We start from the raw sequence: 16,701 nt of genomic DNA, 5'->3' as shown, positions 1-16,701 counted from the left end.
ACAGGTCAGATACATGTGGGTGTGGGTGAATTCCTAAGGGACCAAACTGCCGAGGTCATCCGTCCCTAGACTTACACACTACTTGAACTAACTTATGCTAAGAACAACACACACACACACCCACCCATGCCCGACGAAGGACTCGAACGTCCGGCGGGAAGGGACGCACAATCCGTTACATGGCGCCTCAAGCGTCGCTGCCACTCCGCGCAGCTGTCAGATACATATGTCTCAGACTGTAGCGTCTAATTCTTCAAATAACTAATGGTCAGTATGTTTCAGAATATTAGAAACAACATTGCAGCAAGGTAGTTACGCAACTAACTGCGACATACAAAACCATAAAACCTGGATAGAGGCTGTAGTTTCACTTAGTAAGAGACGGTCATCCTTCACGCAAATATCTGCAGGATTTATTTTTACTACGAGAATGAACTCTGTGCCTGCTTGGTGCAAATGAGATAACTGTTACGTATATTAGACTGACAAGACTAACGGATGTTTCGTTTCTGATGTTAGGTGTTTTGAGGGTAACATGAAGCGGCATTATCAGGGCTGATGTTCATAGTCACCCTTCAGTACATAGTGTATGCTAGCTTGTGGAACAGGATGACGGGATGATATAGGTACCTAGTAACATAACATAAGGCTTATTCTGATGCAAAACTTGGTGTCCGCAAGTCCGTCAATAAGGATCCACGAGAGGCGGTAAGCATGAAGGGGAAGAGATTGTCGATTTTTGTGAAATTTCCGGTGGGGGCTATGATAAGAATTGGGGTCACATTACGCTTCGGAAACCTAAAAGGTTTATTTTCTCATATGCTATGATATCAGAGGAAAAAATGAGTTGTATGCCTCTTAGGAAAAGTATTTCCTTTTCTACTACATTCAAGTGCATTGGGTAAATTTTGATGTCTACTTATCTTACTTAACTGAGAAGGTTATTTTTTCTTGGTGTCATAAGAGAGTGGACGGTATTACTGGTTAATTTTCTGATGACTAATGACATTATACTGGTTCCACTTGTCCGTCCGATGTGCGAATAGAGTTCCACTTTTGTTACTCGAAGAATGTGCAGGTAGTGATGTCAGCACACTACATTCGGAACCACGTTGATATCATTCTGCTTATGTCTTTGCGCCTACCGCAGTGTACGGCAGGCGGCCAATATAAACACACTGGGCAGTGTCTATCGCTGCATTTGTCGCGAGTCACGACCTCAAGAGCGGACTGTGTACGCTTACACACGTAATACATCTTCCAAGAATTTAATTAACGTAATATGCAGGAAGAAGGTTGAGTGAAAATTAATTTTAAAACTGGCTGTCGCAATTAAATACAGCACACTGATACTTAATACAATTTTTATTGATGTTTGACTTTTAAACACAAAGAACACACAGACACAAAAGCACACGCACACGCAGCCATTGTGTTCAGTGATAGAGACGACCATGTCAGTTCAACAACATATGCAGCAATTCTGTGAGAGAATTATCCGTTTCGTGGCAATGCATGAACTGTGAGAAGGAGACTAGAAGACGCTTCACTTTTTATAAATTTTGCTGCTGATTGTACTTCTAGTAACTGACCCACGCACCAACATTGGTTAGGATCTGCCGAAGTCGTCGTGGCATTGATTCCGCTAAGTGCCTGGAGAGTTTTTAAAACTTTGTGTTGTGGGGTCCACAGCCTCCAGATGTTTAATAAACGTAAAACTTGTTCGCAGTAGATACTAATTCCAGAATACGGTCTGAAAAGGTGTAATTGTAGTGTAGATCCTTTCGTAAAATGACGGAATGTGGCAACTTTTTACTTGTAAAAAGGAGTGATTTGAGAATGACCTGAAATACAGATGTCACATATGTGCGTGCCAATGACGTTTAGACGAAATAAGGTAATCGCACGATGGAATAAGCTTTTCACTACAACCCACTACGGACCATGTTTAGGTTTATTATGCCTCGATAGTGTAGCGTGATGGTTTATCTCGCAACCCCCGTCTTCTACATTCGTCCACAGGCCACGTGCGTTTCTGGGTCCACATGACAAGATCCTCGATACCTCCGCCCACATATTCTCTGCTGTCCTGAGGTCCAATGGTGGAACGAAAGTCAATAGTTTTATTCTATCTTGGCCCTGATACCGATCCCGAACAGCCTGCTCTGATGGATGGGGCTGTGGTCCGGTAAACAAATAAATTGTTATCCAGTTATTTCATCTACTTATATTTAAATAAAGTATTTGTAATTGGTACACGTATTACTATTTTCATAGCATTTAAGAATTCATGTCCGGTTGTAGCTGAACCATGGACCTTGCCGTTGGTGGGGAGGCTTGCGTGCCTCAGCGATGCAGATGGCCGTACCGTAGGTGCAACCACAACAGAGAGGTATCTGTTGAGAGGCCAGACAAACGTGTAGTTCCTGAAGAGGGGCAGCAGCCTTTTCCGTAGATGCAGAGGCAACAGTCTGGATGATTGACTGATTTGGCCTTGTAACACTTCTGGTCAGGTGACTAGAGGGTTATAAATACAAAATCAAATAGGGGTAATGCAAGAGTAAGTTTAATAATGAATAAAAAAAAATAGGAGTGCAGGTAAGCTACAACAAACAGCATAGTGAACGCATTATTGTGGCCAAATTAGATACGAAGCCCATACTTACTACAGTAGTACAAGTTTATATGCCAACTAGCTCTGCAGATGATGAAGAAATTGATGAAATGTATGATGAGATGAAAGAAATTATACAGGTAGTGACGGGAGAAGAAAATTTAATAGTCATGGGTGACTGGAATTCGAGAGTAGGAAAAGGGAGAGAAGGAAACATAGTAGGTGAATATGGATTGGGGGTAAGAAATGAAAGAAGAGGCCGTCTGGTAGAATTTTGCACAGAGCGTAACTTAATCATAGCTACACTTGGTTCAAGAATCATTAAAGAGGTTGTATACATGGAAGAATCCTGGAGATACTAGAAGGTATCAGATAGATTATATAATGGTAAGACAGAGATTTAAAACCAGGTTTTAAATTGCAAGACATTTCTAGGGGCAGATGTGGACTCTAACTACAGTCTATTGGTCATGAACTGTAGATTAAAACTGAAGAAACTGCAAAAAGGTGGGAATTTAAGGAGATAGGACCTGGATAAACTGACTAAACCAGAGGTTGTACAGAGTTTCAGGGAGAGCATAAGGGAACAATTGACAGGAATGGGGGAAAGAAATACAGTAGAAGAAGAATGGGTAGCTCTGAGGGATGAAGTAGTGAAGACAGCAGAGAATCAAGTAGGTAAAAAGATGAGGGCTAGTAGAAATCCTTGCTTAACAGAACAAATATTGAATTTAATTGATGAAAGGAGAAAATATAAAGATGCAGTAAATGAAGCAGGCAAAAAGGAATACAAACGTCTCAAAAATGAGATCGACAAGAAGTGCAAAATGGTTAAGCAGGGATGGCTAGAGGACAAATGTAAGGATGTAGAGGCTTGTCTCACTAGGGGTAAGATAGATACTGCCTACAGGAAAATTAAAGAGACCTCTGAAGAAAAGAGAGCCACTTGTATGAATATCAAGAGCTCAGATGGAAACCCAGTTCTAAGCAAAGAAGGGCAAACAGAAAGGTGTAAGGATTATATAGGGGGTCTATACAAGGGCGATGTACTTGCGGACAATATTATGGAAATGGAAGAGGATGTAGATGAAGATGAAATGGGAGATACGATACCGCGTGAAGAGTTTGATCAGGCACTGAAAGACCTAAGTCGAAACAAGGCCCCGGGAGTAGACAACATTCCATTAGAACTACTGACAGCCTTGGGAGAGCCAGTCCTGACAAAACTCTACCATCTGGTGAGCAAGATGTATGAGACAGGCTATATACCCTCAGACTTCAAGAAGAATATGATAATTCCAATCCCAAAGAAAGCAGGTATTGACAGATGTGAAAATTACCGAACTATCAGGTTAATAAGTCACGGCTGCAAAATACTAACGCGAATTCTTTACAGACGAATGGAAAAACTGGTAGTAGCCGACCTCGGGGAGGATCAGTTTGGATTCTGTAGAAATATTGGAACACGTGAGGCAATACTGACCTTACGACTTATCTTAGAAGAAAGATTAAGGAAAGGAAAACCTACGTTTCTAGTATTTGTAGACTTAGAGAAAGCTTTTGACAATGTTGACTGGAATACGCACTTTCAAATTCTAAAGGTGACAGGGGTAAAATACAGGGAGTGAAAGGCTATTTACAATTTGTACTGAAACCAGATGGCAGTTATAAGAGTCGAGGGACATGAAAGGGAAGCAGTGGTTGGGAAGGGAGTGAGACAGGGTTGTAGCTTCTCCCCGATGTTACTCAATCTGTATATTGAGCAAACAGTAAAGGAAACAAAAGAAAAATTCGGAGTAGGTATTAAAATCCATGGAGAAGAAATAAAAACTTTGAGGTTCGCCGATGACATTGTAACTCTGTCAGAGACAGCAAAGGACTTGGAAGAGCAGTTGAACGGAATGGACAGTGTCTTGAAAGGAGGATATAAGATGAACATCAACAAAAGCAAAACAAGGATAATGGAATGTATTCGAATTAAGTTGGGTGATGCGAAGGGAATTAGATTAGGAAATGAGACACTTAAAGTAGTAACGGAATTTTGCTATTTGGGGAGCAAAATAACTGATGATGGTCGAAGTATAGAGGATATAAAATGTAGACTGGCAATGGCAAGGAAAGCGTTTCTGAAGAAGAGAAATTTGTTAATATCGATTATAGATTTAAGTATCAGGAAGTTGTTTTTGAAAGTATTTGTATGGAGTGTAGCCATGTATGGAAGTGAAACATGGACGATAAATATTTTGGACAAGAAGAGAATAGAAGCTCTCGAAATGTGGTGATACAGAAGAATGCTGAAGATTAGATGGGTAGATCAAATAACTAATGAGGAGATATTGAATAGAATTGGGGAGAAGAGGAGTTTGTGGCACAACTTGACAAGAAGAAGGGATCGGTTGGTGGGACATGTTCTGAGGCATCAGCGTATCACAAATTTAGCATTGGAGGGGAGGGTGGAGGGTAAAAATCGTAGAGGGAGACCAAGAGATGAATACACTAAGCAGATTCAGAATGATGTAGGTTGCAGTAGGTACTGGGAGATGAAGAAGCTTGCACAGGAAAGAGTAGCATGGAGAGTTGCATCAAACCAGTCTCAGGACTGAAGACCACAACAACAACCATGTAGCTGATATATCTATCAGTCCGGTTAGGAACGTGGTTTTCTGGTGCATCATATGATGTAACCTTTGCCTGAAAGCCACGTTAAGACCGAATGGCTGAATCAAAGATAATCTACGTGTATCACACTGAAATACAGAAAACATTGGCCGGTTTGAACTCTCGCGTTCCAACAATGCTGCGGAAGTAAAATACCCTCTACGGAGTGACAGGCACAACCGCTCAAGGAAATTTAAGAAATAAGAATACTGTCGGCATTGTAATGTTATCATAAACTATTTTATGTGGTACTAATATAGGACTCTGTACAAATATAAATATGTGTATACATAGATCATGTATAGGTTTTGATGAGTAAGTTTTTAAATATGAAAATAAGTGAAAGATACGGCTGTATCTTCTCATTACAGTGACTTTGAATCTTAAATTTTGTGCACTGCCAAGGGACCGCAGACCTTAGTTTTTGACATGAAATTTCACCTTGAAACGTCTAACCATTCCTGCGAAAAAGAGATACTGACAGACGGACAATAAAGTTATCCGATTAGGGTTCCGTTTTTACAGACTGAATACGGAACCCTGAAAATGAGAATGCAGGTGCCACCCAGTGCATTACGAAAGGGGAAATTCGAAGTGACTTCTAAGAAACTAGAGCATTAAATTAATTCCAGTGAAGAAAAATACGGAACCGAACAGCATAAATATATAAAAGTTGGGTACTAAAGTTAATCACGTCGAGCTGTTCAACTATCTCGGAGTTAGTTCTACAGCTAAACGTAACAGATGCTTAATACAAGTGAACAGAAGAATAGTAATGCCGAAGCAAGCACTCCTCATTAAGACATTCCAGCAATGTATCAAATCAAAGAGTAAATATGTAAATTCAAACCAAAAAACAACTGTATGGGATTTTACATCTCTATGAACCGTGACGAATCAAGCAAAGAACTGTCGGGAAGCAGCAATAATTTACATTTACATGCAGTGGACAGATAATTCCCTGATATGAATAGAAACAATGGAATATCTGAAAGTTTTACAAGAAGAAAAGAAAATGCATATAGTCAAAACTAAAAGAATGAAGTTGCAATTCATTTAGTACATTTTTAGACGCGGCACAGTCTAGAAGGTACGCGGGCGACAGGGGAAACAACTTCATGATCAGAAGACAATGCAACAACAATGTTGGGCATATCAGGAGAATACCAAACAATGGAGTAGAATGGCTGCTTTGGAGGGTTGTCATCTTTAGGAAATGAATGGATGAATATTTGAAAGCTAAAAAGATATTATTACCCTATAGTTTATGATAACATTACATTGCCGACAGTATTCTTATTTCTTAAATTTCCTTGAGCGGTTGTGCCTGTCACTCCGTAGAGGGTATTTTACTTCCGCAGCATATGTCTCCATGAGGCACAGCGTCTCAACGCTTAGCTTCATATTATATTCCAGAATATTAACATAGGCCTCTCAGTTCAGAGCACCCTGAGGTCTTCACAGCGGCCCTGTTCTCTGATCTGAGATATAAACCCAAACGCCAACATAACAGCTTCCACTTCTCTCTCTGTAGGGGCCATACTTCAGATTGAAGCGCTCTCCTCGTGGCTGTTACTATTAGTAATATCAAAACCGTTAACCTTTTAATAATGCCCTCTCTCAAATTCAACAAAACCATTTATTTAAAAAATGTGGTATCAAACTTGTGTAACTATAAAAAGGCAGAAAGTATATATAACGAGTGTACTGCGAAACAATAACGTTAAGTTAGAGTGAACTAAAACGCCTATATTTAAGATACGATATACGATTAGTTGATTGATAACTGATCTTAATTTGGGCATTGTTCACGGAAGAAAGTATTTTGTCATCAGAAAATACGACTCTGCTCCAGTGAAAGCCAATACATTCTTCTGCAAACCCCGTGTGGTCAGTGGTCTGACAAGGTCAAACGTTGCTTTATAGAAGCTCCTCGGTATTAAAGACCGTGATCTTTCCATCTCTTCCTACGGGCGGCTGTGGCCGAGCGGTTCTAGGCGTTCAGTCTGGAACTGCGCGAACGCTACGGTCGCAGGTTCGACTCCTGCCTCGGGCATGGATGTGTGTGATATCAAAATGGTTCAAATGGCTCTGAGCGCTATGGGACTTAACATCTGAGGTCATCAGTCCCCTATAACTTAGAACTACTTAAACCTAACTAACCTAAGGACATCACACACATCCATGCCCCAGGCAGGATTCGAACCTGCGACCGTAGTGGTCGCGCGGTTCCAGACTGAAGCGCCTAGAACCGCTCGGCTACACCGGCAGGCTGTGATGTCATTAGGTTTGTTAGGTTTAAGTAGTTCTAAGTTCTAGGGGACTGATGACCTCAGATGTTACGTCCCATTGTGCTCAGAGTTATTTGAACCATTTGATCTCTTCCTCACAGTACTTGCACTACCAGGAAACAGAGAATTCTCTCCCAGTTGACAGCAACCGAAGAATGGATTGCTGCATATGCTGTCGAACAGTCATTGGTCATCTCTGTCATTGGACATAACGATTGTGTGTGCGTGAGCTTTTGTGTTTGTGTGTTTTTGGATTTACAAGAAAAAAATGGCTCTGAGCACTATGGGACTTAACTTCTGAGGTCATCAGTCCATCAGTCCCCTAGAACTTAGAACTACTTAAACCTAACTAACGTAAGGACAGCACAAACATCCATGCCCGAGGCAGGCTCAAATGGCTCTGAGCACTATGGGACTCAACTGCTGTGGTCATTAGTCCCCTAGAACTTAGAACTACTTAAACCTAACTAACCTAAGGACATCACACACACCCATGCCTGAGGCAGGATTCGAACCTGCGACCGTAGCGGTCGCACGGTTCCAGACTGTAGTGCCTAGAACCACTCGGCCACCTCTGCCGGCGATTTACAAGACAAGCGGTAATAAAAATTGCATTAAGTACCAGTGTACTGTATTGCGACAAGTTTTAAAATTAATTTTTACTTAACCTTTTTCATGCATATTAAGTTAAATTCTTGGGGGATGTTTTACGTGCGTAATTATACGCAGTCCGCTCTTGAGGTCATGACTTGGAACAGATGCATTGGTAGACACTGCCCAATGTGTTTATGCCGGCTGGCTGACGTACACTGCAGTAGATGCTAAGAGATAAACAGAAAGATATCAACGTGTTCCGTATGTAGTGTGCGTTCTTCGTGTAGCCAAATTAAAACTCTAGTCACATATCGGACGGAGCAAATGGAGGCAATATCATCTCATTAGCCACCAGAAAATTAATCAGTTATAGTGTCCACTCTCTTTTGACTCGCAAGAAGAAAAGAACCTTCTCACATAGTAAAATCAGTAAACACCAAAATTTAACCAATAAACAAAGATAACTAAGGAACTTTTCTGCACTTGAAGATAGCACACGAAGAAATGTTCATATGTTCAAATTTGTGTGAATACCTAAGGGACCAAACCGTTGAGGTCATTGGTCCGTAGAATTACACACTACAACTAACTTAAACTAACTTATGCTAAAAGCAACACACATATCCATGCCCGAGGGAGGACTCAAACCTCTGGTGGGAGGGGCCGCGCAATCCGTGACGTGACGCCTCAAACCACGCGGCCACTTCGCGCGGCAGTTCGCAAGGAAATACTTTTTCTGGGAAGCATACAATTCATTTCTTCTCATCGTATCATAGCATTTGTTTTAATATGAAATGAGAAAATAAACCTTTTAGGATACTGAAGCGTGTTATTGGCCAGCCGGTGTGCCGAGCGGTTCTAGGCGCTTCAGTCTGGAACCGCGCGACCGCTACGGTGGCAGGCTCGAATCCTGCCTCGGGAATGGATGTGTGTGATGTCCTTGGGTTAGTTAGGTTTAAGTAGTTCTAAGTCTAGGGGACTGTTGACCTCAGTTGGTACGTCCCCTAGTGCTCAGAGCCATTTGAACCATTTTTGAAGCAACCGCACTATTCTTATCAACAATCTCTTTCCTTTCATGCATTACTTCCGCTAGCCACATTCTTACTCAGGACTTGCGGGCACCAAGTTCTGCAGCAGAATCCCTTACTATTTACGGCATTGGGAACATGTGGAAAAGGAGTGTAGCTCCTATAGCGGTAAAGCTCTTTGTGTATGTCTGCATTCAGCACTGCCTCACAGCTGCCAAAACCCTTTACAGAAGTGACGCGGCCGGGGACACCATTATCAGAGCATTCCAGAAATCTTCAGTAAGTCGTCAGCAGAGGGACTGAAGGCAAAATAACTCCGCTTTTCAATTCATATTCAGCCCATAATGGAGTATTACTTAAGGTAGTTGCATGTTTCAGCAATTACACTTTCATAATTCCAACACGAATATTTTGATGGCCAAAAGGAACGATAAGTGTGTGGAACCGTCAGGCATTAATTAATTAAGGTCAAACTGCTAGAACTAAAGAGGCACACTGCAAATGGAAATTCTCATTCAAAAAGCGCTTATCGCTTTTTTTGGCAAAGCATCAACAGCAATTATATCGTAAACATCACGAGCAGATGATAGTAACAACTGTATGCTCAGAAAGGTATGGGCTCTCAGAGAATGTGGTGGTGGTACACCTGTTCTGAATTGCATTAGTGTTTGTGCGCTTAACCTAACGCTGCCTACCTAAGTAAAGATGGCGTGGTAGCGTTGTCGCTTCTTATGACCAACAACTATGATTAAGCTCTTCCTAAATCAACCTGATCCGAAAGGTAGCATACTATTGCATGCCAACCTTGTTTAGGACGTTAAAACAGGTAAAATTTTCAAATTCCCAGAGCGAAGATGTCTCGCTACATTACGGCAACGTTGACACGAGGCGGCCACAATGAAAACATTTCAGCACAGAGACTGGGTCAGGGCAAAACGCATCGGCGTTTGTGGCGAGCCAGGCAGCAAACTTCAGCAGAACATAGTGGGTCAGAGCAACCAAACAGGGTCACGTCACCTCCGTTATGTGACGAAAGAAAGGCTAAGGCGAATGTAACAAACGGTACCAAGAGCATTTATGAACCAGTCCTATACTATAGCAAACTCATTAAGCAAGCACTGCAGGTGGAAAACCGCTGGTACCTTCGTAATAGCAAGTCCTATGTGGTCATGACGAAAGACGTGGACTAAACATTAGCTTGTACTTCGCTCCGTAAATAACCCAGCAGATTACCTCACGAAGCAGTCAAATTCAAATGGCTCAAAGCACTATAGGACTTAACATCTGATGTCGTCAGTCCCCTAGTCTTAGAACTATTTAAACCTAACTAACCTAAAGACAGCACACACATCCATGCCCGAGGGAGGGTTTGAACCTGCGACTGTAGCAGCAGTGCGGTTCCGGACTGAAGCGCCTTCAGCGACGAAGCGCCTAGAACTCCTCGGACACAGCGGCCGGCACAAAGCAGTCGGTCAGACGGATAAATAGCATGTATGAGGTTCGCATTAGATTCACTGATTGCCAGGACACCAGCGTTCCCGGCATTCCGGCGGACTGAATAGGGCCTACCTGGACGGCAGGCCAATATCGTATAACTTCATGGCTACACGGCAATCGTCATCGCGGTACGACGGATGACGAAGAAGGGTAGTGAGTGGGATGGAACAGAGCATCGCTCAAGTCTGCATGTGTAACTTCAATATAAGCGTCACCGTCACTTACTGGCATGACGTCGCGGTACAGTCGAAGCCACCACAAGCGGCGAACTGCTGTGCACCAGCTGGCTGGAACGAAGTATGTAGTGTCAGCTGGCTTGAGCCGGCTGAAGACCGCTTATGACGCCATTCCTCAGTAGGTAATGATAGACGATACCAAACGTGAGTCAAGACGCTATCTGTATTTTTCTGGAAATAAATAACTATTTCTGAATCTTCTTTCATTGTGCCTAACAGCGATGAAGAGCGACACATTTCGTTAATGGCTCATTCAGTAAGCACGAAAGCATACAGAGATGATCAGCCAACTCCAGAGCAAACACTGCAAGAGAGGCGTTCTACACCACGGTGTGGTTTACTGTTGAAGTTACGAGAGCATACGATCCTAGAAGGATCAAGAAGTACAGTGCTTCGTCGAACGTATATCTCGCGGAAAGATCATAAAGATAAAATCAGAGAGATTCGAGCCCACACGGAAGCTTACGGGCAACCGTTTTTCGAGTGAACTATTCCGACTTGAAGAAGGAAGGGGGAAGTGAAGTGGTACACAAAGTAGTCTCCGCCCCACACTGGAAGGCAGCTTACGGAGTAGAGATGAAGGTGTAGATGGAAGCGACGCTCAGATTCTTTTGTACAGAACTGACGCCAAACCTCAACGACTGGTCCGAGAAGCAAGACATTTTGCATGATCATTTATTTCCTACGTAGGCTAACTAGTTTTTTTCACTGAACTCTCTAGGGGGTGATATGGATATTAATATAGTTTTAAAGGATGCGACATAGTAAAACACAGGGTGGTCCATTGATAGTGACCGGGCCAAATATCCCACGAAATAAGCATCAAACGAAAAAACTACAAAGAACGAAACTCGTCTAGCTTGAAGGGGGAAACCAGACGGCGCTATGGTTGACGCGCTAGATGGCGCTGTCATAGGTCAAACGGATATCAACTGCGTTTTTTTTTTTAAATGGGAACCCCCATTTTTTATTACATATTCGTATAGTACGAAAAGAAATATGAATGTTTTAGTTGGACCACTTTTTTAGCTTTGTGATAGATGGCGCTGTAATAGTCACAAACGTGTAAGTACGCGGTATCACGTAACACTCCGTCAGTGCGGACGGTATTTGCTTCGTGATACATTACCCGTGTTAAAATGGACAGTTTACCAATTGCGGAAAAGGTCAATATCGTGTTGATATGTGGCTATTGTGATCAAAATGCCCAACGGGCGTGTGCCACGTATACTGCTCGGTATCCTGGACGACATCATCCAAATGTCCTGACCGTTCGCTGGATAGTTACGTTATTTAAGGAAACAGGAAGTGTTCAGCCACATGTGAAATGTCAGCCACGACCTGCAACAAATGATGATGCCCAAGTAGGTGTTTTTGCTGCTGTCGCGGGTAATCCGCACATCATCAGCAGATAAATTGCGCGAGAATCGGGAATCTCAAAAACCTCGGTGTTCAGAATGCTACATCAACATCGATTGCACCCGTACCACAACTCTACGCACCAGGAAATACACGGCGACGACTCTGAACTTCGTTTACAGTTCTGCCACTTGGCACAAGAGAAATTACGGGACGACGAAGCGTCATTCACCAACAGCGCTAGCGTAAACCGCCATAATATGCACTATTAGGCAACGGAAAATCCACGATGGCTGCGACAAGCGGAACATCAGCGACCTTGGCGGGTTAATGTATGGTGCGGCATTATGGGAGGAAGGATAATTGGCCCCCATTTTATCGATGGCAATCTAAGTGGTGCAATGTCTGCTGATTTCCTACGTAATGTTCTACCGATGTTACTACAAGATGTTTCACTGTATGACAGAATGGCGATGTACTTCCAACATGATGGATGTCCGGCACATAGCTCGCGTGCGGTTGAAGCGGTATGAATAGCATATTTCATGACAGGTGGATTGGTCGTCGAAGCAACATACCGTGTCCCGCACGTTCACCGGATCTGACGTCCCCGTCTTTCTTTCTGTGGGGAAAGTTGAAGGATATTTGATATCGTGATCCACCGACAACGCCTGATAACATGTGTCAACGCATTGTCAATGCATGTGCGAACATTACGGAAGGCGAACTACTCGCTGTTGAGAGGAATGTCGTTTCACGTATTGCCAAATGCATTGAGGTTGACGGACATCATTTATTGCATTTATTCCATTAATGTGGTATTTACAGATAATCATGCTGTAACAGCGCTCTCAGAAATGATACGTTCACAAAGATACATGTATCACATTGTAATAACCGAAATACAATGTTCAAACGTACCTACGTTCTGTATTTTAATTTAAAAAACCTACCTGTTACCAAGTGTTCGTCTGAAATTGTTAACCATATGTTTGTGACTATTACAGCGACATCTATCACAAAACGAAAAAAGTGGTCCAACTATAACATTCATATTTCTTTATGTACTACACGAATATGTAACAAAAAATGGGGGTTCATATTTAAAGAAACGCAGTTGATATCCGCTTGTCCTATGGCAGCGCCTTCTAGCGGGCCAACCATAGCGCCATATGGTTTCCCCCTTCAAGCTAGACAAGTTTCGTTCTTTGTAGTTTTTTCGTTTGACGCTTATTTCGTGAGATATTTGGCTCAGTCACGATCAATAGACCACCCTGTATATTAACCAATTCTCGCTTTAAACATTTTGTCCCATAAATATTAAAGTGTCAGGCAACACTCGTTATGTGACGTAGGCACCCATTAAGAAAGAATTTTGCATGTTTCTATTCCCAAGGCGTGAAATTGGTAGTGAATTTTCTTTTGTGCGGGTACGTACCGTGTCCCCAATTTGGGAACTCTACGCTAGACTAAAACGTGGGTTAGAGAGAAATGAAACTTTGATGCAAATTTCGTCGTACATCGTGATTATTATTAACGTTTAAAAAGCGACGTAGATGACAGTGAAACCACTAATTTGACGTAAAACACACTGGGACACAAATGTCGGGAAATACTCCAAATGTGGATGACAAATATTGAACATATAACGTAAGCAGCCTTCGTGCAAGGGTTGAGCGTATCGGTCGGTCGCACCTGATCATCCGTCTGGCCCCGGTAGCTGAATGGTGTGCAAATTGATATATTGAGACTGAATTTTTGCAATGTGTGGATCTAGTGATCTGTGCCTCAGAAACAATTAGTGTGTTAGTATTTGTAGAAACTGAAATAAACGATCGAACTTAAAAAAAAAGTGGTCAGCGCGACAGAATGTCAATCCTAAGGTTCCGGGTCCCATTCCCGGCTGGGTCAGAGATTTTCTCCGCTCAGGGAATGCGTGTTGTCTCGTCATCGTCATCATTTCATCTCCATCGAATGCAAGTCGCCGAAGTCGCGTCAAATCGAAAGAGTTGCACTCGGCGAACGGTCTACCCGACGGGAGGCCCTAGTCACACGACATTTACATTTATCGCAGCCCAGGTCAAGTGACGTCGGAGCGGCTCTTGGTCTACGTGCGCGACGTTAACGCATGAGGGCCCAGGGTCTAGCAGGCAGGTTTTTTTTTTTTTTTTTTTTGCTTCAATGCGTGAGACAATTATGTCCTTACATAGAGGTATTAATTTATTTACCAGTCTCGTGTCATCCACTTTAGGTGAATTTCGCGACATTTCGACCCCATGTCTTTTGCATTAAATTACTTATCTCAGCGTCATCTATGTCGCAACGGGTTTCTTAAATGTTAATAAGTATCACCCTGTTCAGCCTCTGATAAAGCATGTTTCAGTGTTAACACTTAAGATGTAAACTGGGTGCGAAGTCTTATTCTTCTTCATGGGCCTTATCCCATATCCTCACGGGGTCGGCGTGTTAATTTTCGAATTTGGCGGTGATAACGGCCGATGGTAGCCGGTTTTCTTCGTGCCGCCGCTTCTTTCTCCCCCCTCCCCTACACCTTCATTTCCACCGGCACTGAATTTGTGCACCCCAAATGTATGTGTGTAGTGCTGTTCGCTGTGGGAACGGTTTCTAAATGCTTGCTAACTTTGTAATTGAGGTGGTACTAGGATACCAAATCGGTATTCAACTTGTCAGATGTTAGAAACCGCCTAAAAACCACATCCAGGATAGATGGCACGGCGGCACTCGTCGTCAGTCCGCCAGGCGGACTCAATCCAAACCAGGCGCGCCCTCTTCTTCTTCTTCTTTTTTTATTTTAATTTTTTGCTCATCAGTATTTGACTGGTTTGATACGGCCCGCCACGAATTCCTCTCCTGTGCCAATTTTTTCAACTCAGAGTAATAATTTGCAGCTTGCGTCCTCAATTATTTGTTGGATCTCTATGTTCGTCTACAGTTTTTGCCCTCTAGAGCTCCCTCTAGTACCATGGAAGTCATAGATGTCCTATCATCCAACCCCTTGTCAATCTTTTCCACACATTCCTTTCATCTCCAACTCTGCACAGAATCCGCTCCTTCCTCCCGTTGTCAGTCCAGCTGATTTTCAACATTCGTCCGCAGCACCACATCTCAAATGCTTCGATGCTCTTCTGTTCCGATTTCCCCACCGTCCATGTTTCAGTACCATACAACGTGGTGTTCCAAACGTACGTTCTGAGAAATTTCTGCCACAAATGAAGAGGTATATCTGATACTAGTAGGCTTCTCTTGGCCAGGGATCCCCTTTTTGCCAGTGCTAGTCTGTTTTTTATGTCGTCCATACTCCGTCCGTCATGGGTTATTTTGCCACCTAAGTAGCAGTATTCCTTGACTTTATCTACTTCGTGACCATCAATCCTAATGTTAAGTTTCTCGCTGTTCTCAATTCTGCTATTTCTCTTTACTTTCGTCTTCCTTCGCTTTATTCTCAATCCATCCTCTGACTCACTTGGCTGTTCATTCCATCCAGCAACTCCTGTGAATCTTCTTCACTTTCACTGTGGACAGTAATGTCATCAGCATATCTTATTATCATATACATCCTTTCACCTGGATATGAAATAAACTATTGGCCATTAAAATTGCTACACCAAGAAGAAATGCAGATGATAACTGGGTATTCATTGGACAATATATTATACTAGAACTGACACGTGATTACAGTTTCACGCAATTTGGGTGCATAGATCCTGAAAAATCAGTATCCAGAACAACCACCTCTGTCCGTAATAACGGCCTTGATACGCCTGGGCATTGAGTCAAACAGAGCTTGGATGGTGTGTACAGCTACAGCTGCCCATGCAGCTTCAACACGATACCACAGTTCATCAAGAGTAGTCACTGGCGTATTGTGACGAGCCAGTTGTTCGGCCTCCATTGACCAGACGTTTTCAGTTGGTGAGAGACCTGAAGAGTGTGCTGGCTAGAGCAGTCGAACACTTTCTGTATCCAGAAAGGCCCGTACAGGACCTGCAACATTCGGTCGTGCATTATCCTGCTGAAATGTAGAGTTTCGCAGGGATCGAATGTAGGGTAGAGCCACGGGTCGTAACACATCTGAAATGTAACGTCCGCTGTTCAAAGTGCCGTCAATGCGAACAAGAGGTGACCGAGAAGTGTAACCAATGGCACCCCATACCATCACGCCGGGTAATACGCCGGTGTGGCGATGACGAATACACGCTTCCAATGTGCGTTCACCGTGATGTCGTCAAACACGGATGCGACAATCATGATGCTGCAAACAGAACCTCGATTCATCCGAAAAAATGACGTTTTGCCATGCGTGCACCCAGGTTCGTCGTTGAGTATACCATCGCAGGCGGCCCTGCCTGTGATGCAGCGTCAAGGGTAATCGCAGCCATGGTCTCCGAGCTGATGGTCCATGC

This window comes from Schistocerca piceifrons, chromosome 1 (assembly GCF_021461385.2).
Source record: "Schistocerca piceifrons isolate TAMUIC-IGC-003096 chromosome 1, iqSchPice1.1, whole genome shotgun sequence".
NCBI lineage: Eukaryota > Metazoa > Arthropoda > Insecta > Orthoptera > Acrididae > Schistocerca > Schistocerca piceifrons.
Note: the sequence above shows the minus strand (reverse complement) of the source record.